Here is an 11,442-nt window from a genome sequence, read left to right as displayed (position 1 = left end):
GTGTTACGGGATCATTCTGGAAAAGCGAATCAGGCCACCTCCAGGGTCCTCGTTCGCCACAGTATGGCTTCATCTTTAAATGCCTTAGAACAGTAACTCTAGAACAGTAACTCCACCTTTGCCTGCATCTATGGCTTTTCTCAGTGGAAAATGGGATGTGTCTTAGCCCCATTCACTGTCAGTAGACTGGGCAGTTGAAAACTATTAAGTCTTTTTAGCCCTTGCCTTAGCTAAGCCTAATGAAAACGACCTCCGCTCTATTTCAGAATCAGTAGGAAATATTTTAAATCGTTTCATTGAGGTATTGCTTTTTCTCAGTCCACATCAGAGACAGCCAGATCTCTGCCTCACTCTCGCAGTGTAGGGAACGCAGCGGGTGTTTCTGAAGGTCTCCAGATGTGCCCATGCCCATGGCTGTTAACGCTCGGCACTTCCTGCCTCCAGCGGGGCGAGCCGGCCTCTGTGGGCCCCCTCGGTGGGCTCCCAGGGGAAACGCTGCCTCATTTTCTAAGATCCTACAAAGGACCATAGACGCACAGTGATGATAGCCATGAACTTTTAAAATATGCAATGCAATATAAATGTCACATTAATAAAATAATGCTAACCTTTACCATGGTATAAGTGACTTAAATTCTGAATCCACTGGACTGGTGGTGAATCCATACATTTTCTCCACTTTTCATCACTGATTCTTTAAGCTCACATTCTATTATGGACATTATTTATATGGTTTATTTAGAATGTGTATTCTCCCACCCCTACACACACACACACACACACACACACACACACACACGTCTCTTTCATGCAGTTGTTTCTGGCTGTTTCAATGGCATTAAATGTCAGGACAACACAGAGGGACTGTGGTTGGAAACTCCCGGAAGCAACAGCCACCACCCCACCCTCCCCACTCCCATCCCCAGTGCAGCTTTGTAGCCCATGGTTTGTGCTGGTGGAGTGATAGGGGGAGCTTCACTTCCTTGACTATCCATGCTCAGTTCAAGGTCTTCTGCATTTCACCTGCATTTTTCATCATTCGACCACAGGATCGTAAACCTGCGTGTGCCTTCGGGCTTACAAATCAGAAACTACTCATTACCTTTCCTGCTCATGGCGTTGCTTGACTCACCTCTCCCCAAACCTCCTACTCCTGGTCTTTCTAATGTAATTTCTAAAAAATGGGTTTAATTTTATTTATTATTTCATTTTTTAAATATTTTTTATTGATTTCAGAGAAGAAGGGAGAGGGAGAGAGAGAGAGAGAGAGAGAGAAATATCAATGATGAGAGAGAATCATTGATCTGCTGCCTCCTGTACACCCCCTACTGGGGATTGAGCCCACAACCTGGGCATGTGCCCTTGCCTGGAATCAAACCTGGGACCCTTTGGTCTGCAGGCCGACACTTTATCCACTGAGCAAAACCAGCTAGGATGAAAAAAAAAGTTTAATTTTAATTATGCAGTACGATACACAAATATAAACTTATTGCATTCTAATCTATTGCAAGTAGAAGACAGCAAATCCTTGATTGTGAAGACATAATGCAATTGGATGTCTCTTGTTTAGTTCTAAGGGAGGAATCAAACATGTATTTAAGAATGACAGATGGCCCAGCTGAGTGTGGCTCAGTAGTTGAGCATGGACCTGTGACCCAAGAGGTCACAGTTCAATTCCCAGTCAGTTCATGCCCGAGTTGTGGGCTCGATCCCCCGTATGGGATCCATGATTCTTTCTCTCTCATCATTAATGTTTCTCTCTCTTGCTCTCCCTCTCCCTTCCTCTCTGAAATCAATAAAAATATATTTTAAAAAAGAAAGAAAAGAAATGGGGATGGAGATAAAAGAGTGATGATGTGCAATAAAGCAGTAGCATCTCTGAACTGAGAGCCAGAAGAGACCCAGAAACTTTTAAACACTGTGATAAAGTAAGATCTTAGCCAGCCAGCCGACCTGCCCACAGCTCTGCAAACAGCAGCTCAAGCAGTCCTTGGAAAGGCCTAAGGGTTCCTGCCCCCTCAGGCATCCGGATCCCAGGCCGTGGTCCTGGAGCCAAGGCCAGACTCCCTGGGGGACCTTGGGGTGCTGGGCTCCAACTCCAAGAGGTAAAGGTCACAGGCACCCGGTACATGAAAGCTTTCTTTCACGTGCCGGGACATGAATAGTAAAGGAATACTCACTCCCTGGAGGGGTCGTCCATTCCTTGGTGGAGAACAGAGCCTATGGAAATTTCTTTCTTACATCGGGACAAACATCTGCTGTTTCTTGTAACTTCTACCCACTAGATCTGATGTTCTCTGCTACGTGGGTGTCAGACTTTAAAGAAAAGCATGATACCCCAGCTACCCATTTGAAATCACTAATCCTGACAAGGGAGACAACAAAATTCCTCTAAATTCAGTGAAAAACCTTTCTGAGCAAGGAAAGTCGTTCTATCCATTTCTATTCCCGTACAAAAAATAGAAGGGGTGTAATGACTAATAAAATGAATGAGATTATTTAACTCTTCCCCGGCTAAGTGACTAGCAGGCAGGTCTTGCCAATTTGCATCAGCTCCCCTCTCGATGTTCTAAATAAAGTTCAAATTGAACAGAAGGCCGTTCAGTGACCGAAGGCCGTTATGTAATGCTTCTCCAGAGATGGCACGGCAAGCCTTGCTGCCCACTGAAGCTACCAGGTCATTTTCCTCCAGACTCCCTGTGTCTCCCATCCTCCCATTCACATTCCTCCCTGATCAGGACACTCACCACCTTGCGTTAGAACCCTTTGTTTATGTCCATTCCTCCCCCCAGGATTCTGGCTCCTCAAAAGGGACAACTGCCTTCTTCGTACTTCTGGTCAACCTCCCGCCTCTGGTCCTCGTGATAAGCCAGCCGTCCTCTGCACAGTCGCCTCAGACGTGTGAGGCCTGGATTGATTAATGTTCCTGTGTCCTCATCTCTAAGGCTGCAGGATATTCCTGTGGGCGGGCCTACCTCTCTGTCACGTTAGAGTCATTTATCAATGACTGAGATAGAACATCTGAAACTTGCACGAGTTTTTCTGACAAGTGAAAGGAACTCGAAAGTATAAATATTTTGACATTCCCAGGAGCATTTTCACTAAGCGGCTTGAACTAGATTTGTGGGAAGAATGGTACTTCTTCATTCTCTTCTTTTACATGTTAGTTCTGTGCCTCTTCATTTTCTCCACAATGGAGATCTTTTTCCTCCAAAAGGAGCTCTCTGATCCTTTCCCAGGGCCCTGGAGACGGCCTGGGCTGGGAGGCCTGCCCTGGGGGACCCCCTCCCTGAGCAGCAAGAGCAGCCTCAGGCACAGGGATGCTCTGGTGTTCAGCATGGCCTATTTTGACCTATTTCCCAGAACTCACGTTTGGCATGTTTACCACTTTCCCTTTACTTCCTACAAACATCTGGCGAAGAGACGTGTTCACATATGAAGATGACGCCTCTGACTGTGTACAGCGGAGGTGGAGCTGAAAGTCCATGTTCTCTCAATGGGGAGGGATTTGTGCCTCTTCGTCCGCCTCTCTCATTCCTCTCTCTTTTTCTTATTGATTTTTAGATAGAGAGGGAGAGAGAGAGAGAGAGAGAGAGAGAGAGAGAGAGAGAAACATTGATCAGTTGCCTCCCATATGCACTCTGATCACATATCGAACCTACAACCTAGGTATGTGCCCTGACCGGAAATTGAACCCACAGCCTTTCAGTGTATGGGTTGATGCTCCAACCAGTTGAGCCACCCGGCCAGGACTACCATTCCTCCCTCTTGTGAGGAATAATGGCCATCTGTCCGAAAGCCAGCTTAGTGTAAGACTGTGCTCTGTAGCCTTGGGGTCAAGCTAAGGTGCTGACCTCCTCCAGGACGCCTGTCACCTGGCTGGTGTGAGGACACCCACCTGGTCTGAGGTGACAAAGGTTAGGTCTCCCTGAGGACAATTCACTCTTCCATGTCCAGAATCACGTTTTGGTAGCTCACTTGTCTCACTTCTCAAAGCAGCAAGCATTCTGTGAAATGCACGAGTTACACAAGAGGGTGAATTATAAGTCACTCCCAGCCTTTAATACGTCTGTTCTATCTGCTTGACCAAATTGATTAGCCTGTGATGCCTGGGTCCTTAGGGGAAGGTGAGGCTGGGGCAGGGCAGGAAATGCCGACTCTCTCTGGGGCCCTTGGTAATAATGTTAAGTGAGGAAAGCCCCACAAGGCTCTGCAATTATGGCGGCAGCAGCACAGAAGGTAGTGGGATCCGGGGCCCGCGATGGGAAGCGCAGGGCCTCCGAAGGAATTTTCCAGAAGCATTTAGCCGGCTTCACAGTTTTTCCCAGAGCCAGTGCTGCCTGCAAACACAGCAGCTGCCCCACCGCATTGCTTAAAAGCAAACATCAGGAAGCGCGGACTGAGAGCTGCGTGCAGTATTGATCTGGCTGGAACCAGCCCAGCTCTGTTCATTAGATGGGCTGTTTGTTAGAGCTGCCTGGGATGTAGACCTTGGAAACAAAACAAACACTGCCACACACAGAGACACACACACACACACACACACACACACACACACTCGCTCCCACTCACAACCTGAAAAAGGACCCACTTGAGTCTTTAGTGCCCCGGTGATGGATGCGCCGATTTACTCTGGAGCTGGCCGGATTAAAGCAATGGCTCTCAGGTTTGCATAGATCGTGGGGAGCGCTATCTCTCTGCTTGTGAAGTAATATTAGAAGAGTTCTTGGAATTTTTAGAAATATGTTTTTTTATTGCTTTCAGAGAGGAAGGGAGAAGGTGCAATAGACAGAAACATCAATGATGAGTGAGAATCATTGATCAGCTGCCTCCTGCACACCCCCTACTGGGGATCAAGCCTGCAACCCAGGCATGTGCCCTGACCAGAAGTCGAACTGTGACCTCCTGGTTCATAGGTCGACTGAGCCACACCAGCTAGGCTTGGGATTTTAACCTGAGCCACCAAGGGCTTGTAAGAATGTGCGTTGGCTTGTTCTGTGTTCATTTTGCAGCAAGTAGAAGAGGGGCAGGAAAAATGCTTTCTATTAGCTAGAAAACCTGGAGCTGTGCTTTGCAGCAGGACCTGGGCCAAGTCACAAAGTAGTAGGCCATGGGGGTGGCAGCTATGGTCCCCTTCCTTCTGCCCATCACGAGGTCTCTATCTAATACAAATCTGTGTGTGCAAAGCCAGAGGGGAATCCTGGGTGGCAGAGTCACCACATAAAAGCATAACTTAGCCCTCCACTTAACAGTTAATTTCTGGTTACGTTTTTCTCAATCTAAAATCCTGAAAATATTTTTTTCTCAATCTCAAATCCTGAAAAATATATTTTCACTTCCAGGTTTGGAAGTGAAAATACCTTTTCTATTCTGTCTGCTACAGCTAGGTAGCCTGAGCACCTGTGAATAAAATGCCTATGGACTACATCAAAGCTAACACAATGTCCTAAAGCTGTATTCATCCCCTGTGTCTAATAATTAGCCTCTTTCAGTGACACTCAATGACACCATTCATGGCTTGAGATTTGGTTTAAAGGCTCAGCTGCCCATTTCTTGGCTGTATAATAACTAAGATCCTTTCTCTGAGAACAGCTTTGGGAACGTGCAGATAAGTCAGCGACGTCATGGGGAGCGCTTGTGATTGTTATTATTGAACCCCAGGCAGCAAAGCTGTGAAGTGGGAACAGTCATACTGTGAAAGCTCTGGAACAAAACACTGACCAATTAACTTTGTGTGCGAAAGCTCGAACAGTTCTTAGCGTGCAGGACAAGGAATCCTCCTGTGTGCTACTCTGTGAGGTGCTGAGACATAAAATACAGATATGCAGAGACAAATCAACCTCGGTCTTTGCTAGAAGTGCAGATGCCGTCTTTACACACGTGAAGTATTACTGACTTCCATTCATCTGAAGCTCTGTGGTGGACCTTGAGATGCGACAAAATGAATGTGTTTACTGCTCATTTTATTTTCCTCCACAAATGTGTCAAAGCAGTAAGGGAGTGAACTGAGGATAGAAGACCATGGCCCCACCTCCTTCTCTGCATCGGAATGACCATGGCAAGGACATTTGAACTGCCTGAGCTTCAGCAATGTCACTGTAAAATAAGAGTATTAGACTCAATAAATTCACCCAGTATTATTTGTGCTAGAGACATAGCACCCTCTAAATGCTGCCAAGGTTGACCCCACCCATGACACCTTCCCCTTGACCCCAAGGTTGACCCCACCCATGACACCTTCCCCTTGACCCAAAGGTAACCCCACCCATGACACCTTCTCCTTGACCCCAAGGTTGACCCCACCCATGACACCTTCTCCTTGACCCAAAGGTAACCCCACCCATGACACCTTCTCCTTGACCCCAAGGTTGACCCCACCCATGACACCTTCTTCTTGACCCCAGGGTTGACCCCGCCCATAACACCTTCTTCTTGACCCCAAGGTTGACCCCACCCATAACACCTTCTCCTTGACCCAAGATTGACCCCCCATGACACCTTCTCCTTGACCCTGCCTCATTACATTTTAGAGGAGAGACAGTGAAAGGAGTTGGGGGAAGAAGTAGGAGATGAAGTGAGACTTAAGCAGGTTAAAATCAGCAATAAAAATGGGAGCAGAAGGTGGCTCTGCTTCATTCCTTGTCCCCTCCTGCCCCAGATCATATTCAGATCTATGAAAAACACAGAACAAAGTGTCAAAGGCAGAAGTCATTCCCTCCCCACCACCAGATGTCCTCCTGACTACAGTGTGTGATGTGGAGAAAGAAACCCTGGAGAATTGTTCCCCCAGTGCTCGTAATTTGCTGTCACTGGAGAGGGAGGAGGTCAGGAGGGAGGGGCCACCAAGCAAGAGCCCAGCAAATGCTGATGGCTTGGAGCTCAGCTCCTTGGGGAGGGAAATAAAGGCCCCCAGAGCTGGGAAGTGAGAGATACTGGATTGTGAGTAGTTTCATTGACTCTTTGAGTAGCCGTGGATCAGGCTATTCTCTGTGTCTTGGTTTGCCACCTGTATATCAAAGGACAACTCTAAAACCTCTATTCAGAAAATATTTATTGAATATCTGTCCTAGGCATGTGCACACTGGCCTTAAGTAGCTCACAATCTGGTGAGGGTGACAGAGATGCGCTAGGTAACAAAAGCTCCGTTAGAGGCAAAGTACTGGGGGCCTGCCAGGATTGACCAGCAGACCCTGAGCGACAGATGAATGGATTATTCTGACACACATTTCTGTGAAAGAGAGGCTAAGGGACTGCCTGGCTAAAGGAACCAGGTAGCCCTGTTCGCCTGCCTCCTTAGGCTTTTATTGTAGCAACAGCTTGAACGAAAATTAACCCCTAGATACTATCAGCAGGGTACACATCCTTGAGAAAACACATGTAGCTGTAGTGTCTTTAAAACAAGGACATTTTGAAGTCTAAACATAAAGATTCTAGTAAAACACCCGGGGGCTCAGACTTCTTTGGAAAAGTCAAGGGAGGGGCTGTTGCCTTCGGACCTTTTGGAGAATCCTCCTTAGAGACTTTCCAACCAAGTCCCGTGCTTCCCCACAGGGGCTAGAGCAGAGGTTTATTCAGCAAAGCCTCCCCCTTTCCCCTCCTGGGACAGGATGGCTTTCCCCATCATCTGCTGGATTTTCTGGGATGAAATCTCTTCTCCAAATCTCTGGTCATTTGTCTTTGTCTTTTCATACTTAGTTGTTGCCAAGCGCCCTGTTATTGATCGCTCAAGACTGAATTGACTGGCTGTCATTTTTTTATTAGATGACACGGAGGGAGTGTGCCCCACCATAGGGAATATGGTGGGTAGGGAGGCGAGGGAGTCCCTCTCCACCCAAGTTTTACATGGGTTCTGCCCTCAGGAGCCAGCATCCTTCCTGGTTCCTGCTCACTGTGCTCTCTGGACAGCAGAATCTCTTATCATCTCAGAAGCATCTCTGAGATACATGAAAGTACCGTCAACGTAAGAAACGATCAGACCGGTAGAGAATTCTTATGAGTTTATTTGAGCCAAACTGACATTTCCAGGAAGCAACATCTCAAAGGATTGAGAAAATTCCCCAGAAAATGGCAGTTCTGCACCCTGCTTTAGACATTACAATCAAAAGAGAAGAGGTAAGTGGGTTACATGACAACCATTGGTGACAGATGAGGGAGGTGGGAGAAGGCAAAATGGGGGAACCTCTAGGATTAGATGAAAAGTGAAATGATAGACACATGCTTCTTTTACACAGGGGGGTACAGGAAAGTTAACAGGCAACAAGGAACATGATAACTATGATGATGAGGGGATTTGTAGTCTCTACTCTAGCACAGTGCCTGTGCTTTGAGGGGTCCAAAAAAAAGAAATTTGTTTTTGCAAAGGCATGTTTATCCGGTGTGTTATCCTCGATGCAGAAAGACAGCAGATTAGGTGAAGATTGACCATTGTCAGTGAAGATCCTAGCCTAGACATGGCTACCCCCGTAAACTGCTTTTAGTTGTGTTTAGTTAAAAAATTTTAGTTTCAGACCATCCCTTGTGGTTATTTCGGGTCTCTGTTTGTTAGGTCGCCATGCAGGACTCCCCTACGCTTGCCAGGTTTAGTATGTGGCCCCTCTTCATCCACATACTATATTAAAACCTTTTGAAAAATAATTAGGCCCTAGCCGGTTTGGCTCAGTGGATAGAGCGCCGACCTGCGAACGGAAGGGTCCCAGGTTCGATTCCGGCCAAGGGCACATGCCCAGGTTGTGGGCTCAATCCCCAGTAGGGGGCGTGCAGAAGGCAGCCAATCAATGATTTTCTCTTATCATTGATGTTTCTATGTCTCTCTCCCTCTTCCTTCCTCTCTCTGAAATCAATAAAGAAATATATTTTTTAAAAAATAAATAAATACAAATAAAAAATAATTAGCTTCCCTTTGGTGGGGGAGGGCTTTGGATATAGGGAGAAAAATAGGTGGAAGGAAATATATCTATGGAAAAGTGATTTTTAAACTTCTTGGCTAATTCTGTTTAGCCCAGTTCTTATAACCGTAAAGTTATCTTTAATGCGTAATCCACATTGCCCTCCTTCTATCAAAAAATGTTACCACTCTCCTGTCCACAGTGGAAAAGGGGGCAGACTTTGAGAGTTCCTTCTCTGTCACCATGGCCTCTAGTAAGAATATAGGGTTTAAATTTAATCAACCACGCCCTAAGCGGTTTGGCTCAGTGGATAGAGCGTCGGCCTGCAGACTGAAAGGTCCCAGGTTCAATTCCAGTCAAGGGCATGTACCTTGGTTGCGGGCACATCCCAAGTAGGAGGTGTGTAGGAGGCAGCTGATCAATGTTTCTAACTCTCTATCCCTCTCCCTTCCTCTCTATAAAAAAATCAATAAAATATATTTTTAAAAATAATAAAATAAATAAACTTAATCAACCTGGATTTGAGTGACAGGTCTGCCATTAACAATAGCCGCTCTCTCTGTCTGAACCCCTGGCCCCTTTTGTATACCAGTCTCCATCTATGAAATGAGGATGATAATCACGCCTATTTCATAGTGTGATTATGAGGCATCAAGGAGATGATCCATTTAAAACACTCAGAGCGGTACCTGGTACCTAGAAAACACTTAGCAATGTAACTCTTGTTATTGATGTACTCTTCACGAGCTCTCAAATTCACAGAAGCACCTCATTTCTGCTCCATTAGAGGATCCAGATCTTTACCCTCAAAAAAAAAACTTGTGCTCTTAAACTGTGGGCTTTGGGGACATTTCAAGCATAATCATATCTATTGGAGAACATTTTCTGCTGCATGATTTGGGGCTTAATCTTGTTAAGCCTAAATTTCTTTTTCTACCAAGTGGGGATAGTAATATCTACTCCATATGTTTGTTTGGAAGATTAAGTGAGCTAATATATGCAAGTTCCCTAGCAAGATACTTAAATAAACTCGCCAATCATGGTTCCTGTTTGGCTAAGGGAAGTGGTTCCTTTCATGGTCCCTCTAGATCAGCGGTTCTCAACCTGTGGGTCGCCAACCTGTGGGTCGCGACCCCTTTGGGGGTCGAACGACCCTTTCACAGGGGTCGCCTAAGACCATCGGAAAACACGTATATAATTACATATTGTTTTTGTGATTGATCACTATGCTTTCATTATGTTCAATTTGTAACAATGAAAATATATCCTGCATATCAGATATTCACATTACGATTCATAACAGTAGCAAAATTACAGTTATGAAGTAGCAACAAAAATAATTTTATGGTTGGGGGTCACCACAACATGAGGAACTGTATTAAAGGGTCGCGGCATTAGGAAGGTTGAGAACCACTGCTCTAGATGAATTAGTCTTAAACAGCTAATTTATATACCTTTTATAGCGATGTCCTTATCAGCTGTGGCTCATGGGATCGTGAGCAGCGTCTGAGTTAAGGTGTATTAGTAAAAAGAAACATGCCTAAGAAAGAAGAGTTGGACCAATTAAATACTTGCTTTTGGAAATTTTATTTGAGGAAATATCAAGAGAATTAACTGTGTGCCGTGGAATAACAAAACCAGGAGAGATAATAAGACACAGTCTAGACCATTAAAATTTAAATTATGAGTGAGCAAAAGCTATGATCAAAAGAAAAGATTTACAAAATAGAAGCCAAGGAGGCCAGCAAGCAAACACTAGAAGAAATAATTGAAAGTATTTGAATTCCTTTTGGTGCCATAGTAATTAGCTAATTGTTAATATTAGAAAAGGAGCAAAGGAAAGGCCAGACATTATAGGCATGTCATTGGGCACTTCACCAGGAAGCTGCAATTTCACGCACCCCGGGGAACCACCGGCCCATTCCCTACAGATCCTTGAGGGAATGGGTCCAACAAAGGGGAGACAGACACACGCCCAGTGACGTGGGTGGCATCGGGAAGGTACTTGTCTGTCAGTCAAACCTGGGAACAGAGATCATTGGGCAGATGGGCGTGGCCACAGCAAGTGAGCCAACATTTGTGAATGCATAATTCCCTAATTAAAGGAGTTCTATCTCTACGAGCTCTTGGCTCTGGGCTCTTGTCAGGCTCTCTCACTCCTGCTCCCTTGCTTTCATTTCTAAAGCCTACGATCAGGTGGAACCCCCCTCCCCAAATCAATGCGCTGATGAACTGCAGCGGGAAACACAAACTACGCTAGCCTGATGCTGGATGGGATGGTTCCAACATGGAACGGAAGCTCTGGACACTGGCTCTGATTTTAGCCCTGCTACAGGCCAAACAGGACTTCTTCCGTGGAGGACGAGGGGGAATGGGACCTTGGAAACCAGTCTCCAGGTTGGATGAAATTCCACAGGCAGGGATGGAATTCCACAGAAATAAAAACCACTCGTTCTCCTGTGCGAGTCTCAGAAAATACTTTTCCTTGGGCTATCACAAGAATTCTACTCTCACAAGCAACAGGTAGAGTCAAGGGCCTCTTCCAAAAAGTAACACT

Source organism: Myotis yumanensis, unplaced genomic scaffold (assembly GCF_028538775.1).
Source record: "Myotis yumanensis isolate MYYU_CA2020_CCGP unplaced genomic scaffold, mMyoYum1.0.hap1 SCAF_22, whole genome shotgun sequence".
Taxonomy (NCBI): Eukaryota; Metazoa; Chordata; class Mammalia; order Chiroptera; family Vespertilionidae; genus Myotis; species Myotis yumanensis.
This window is presented reverse-complemented; position numbering follows the sequence as displayed.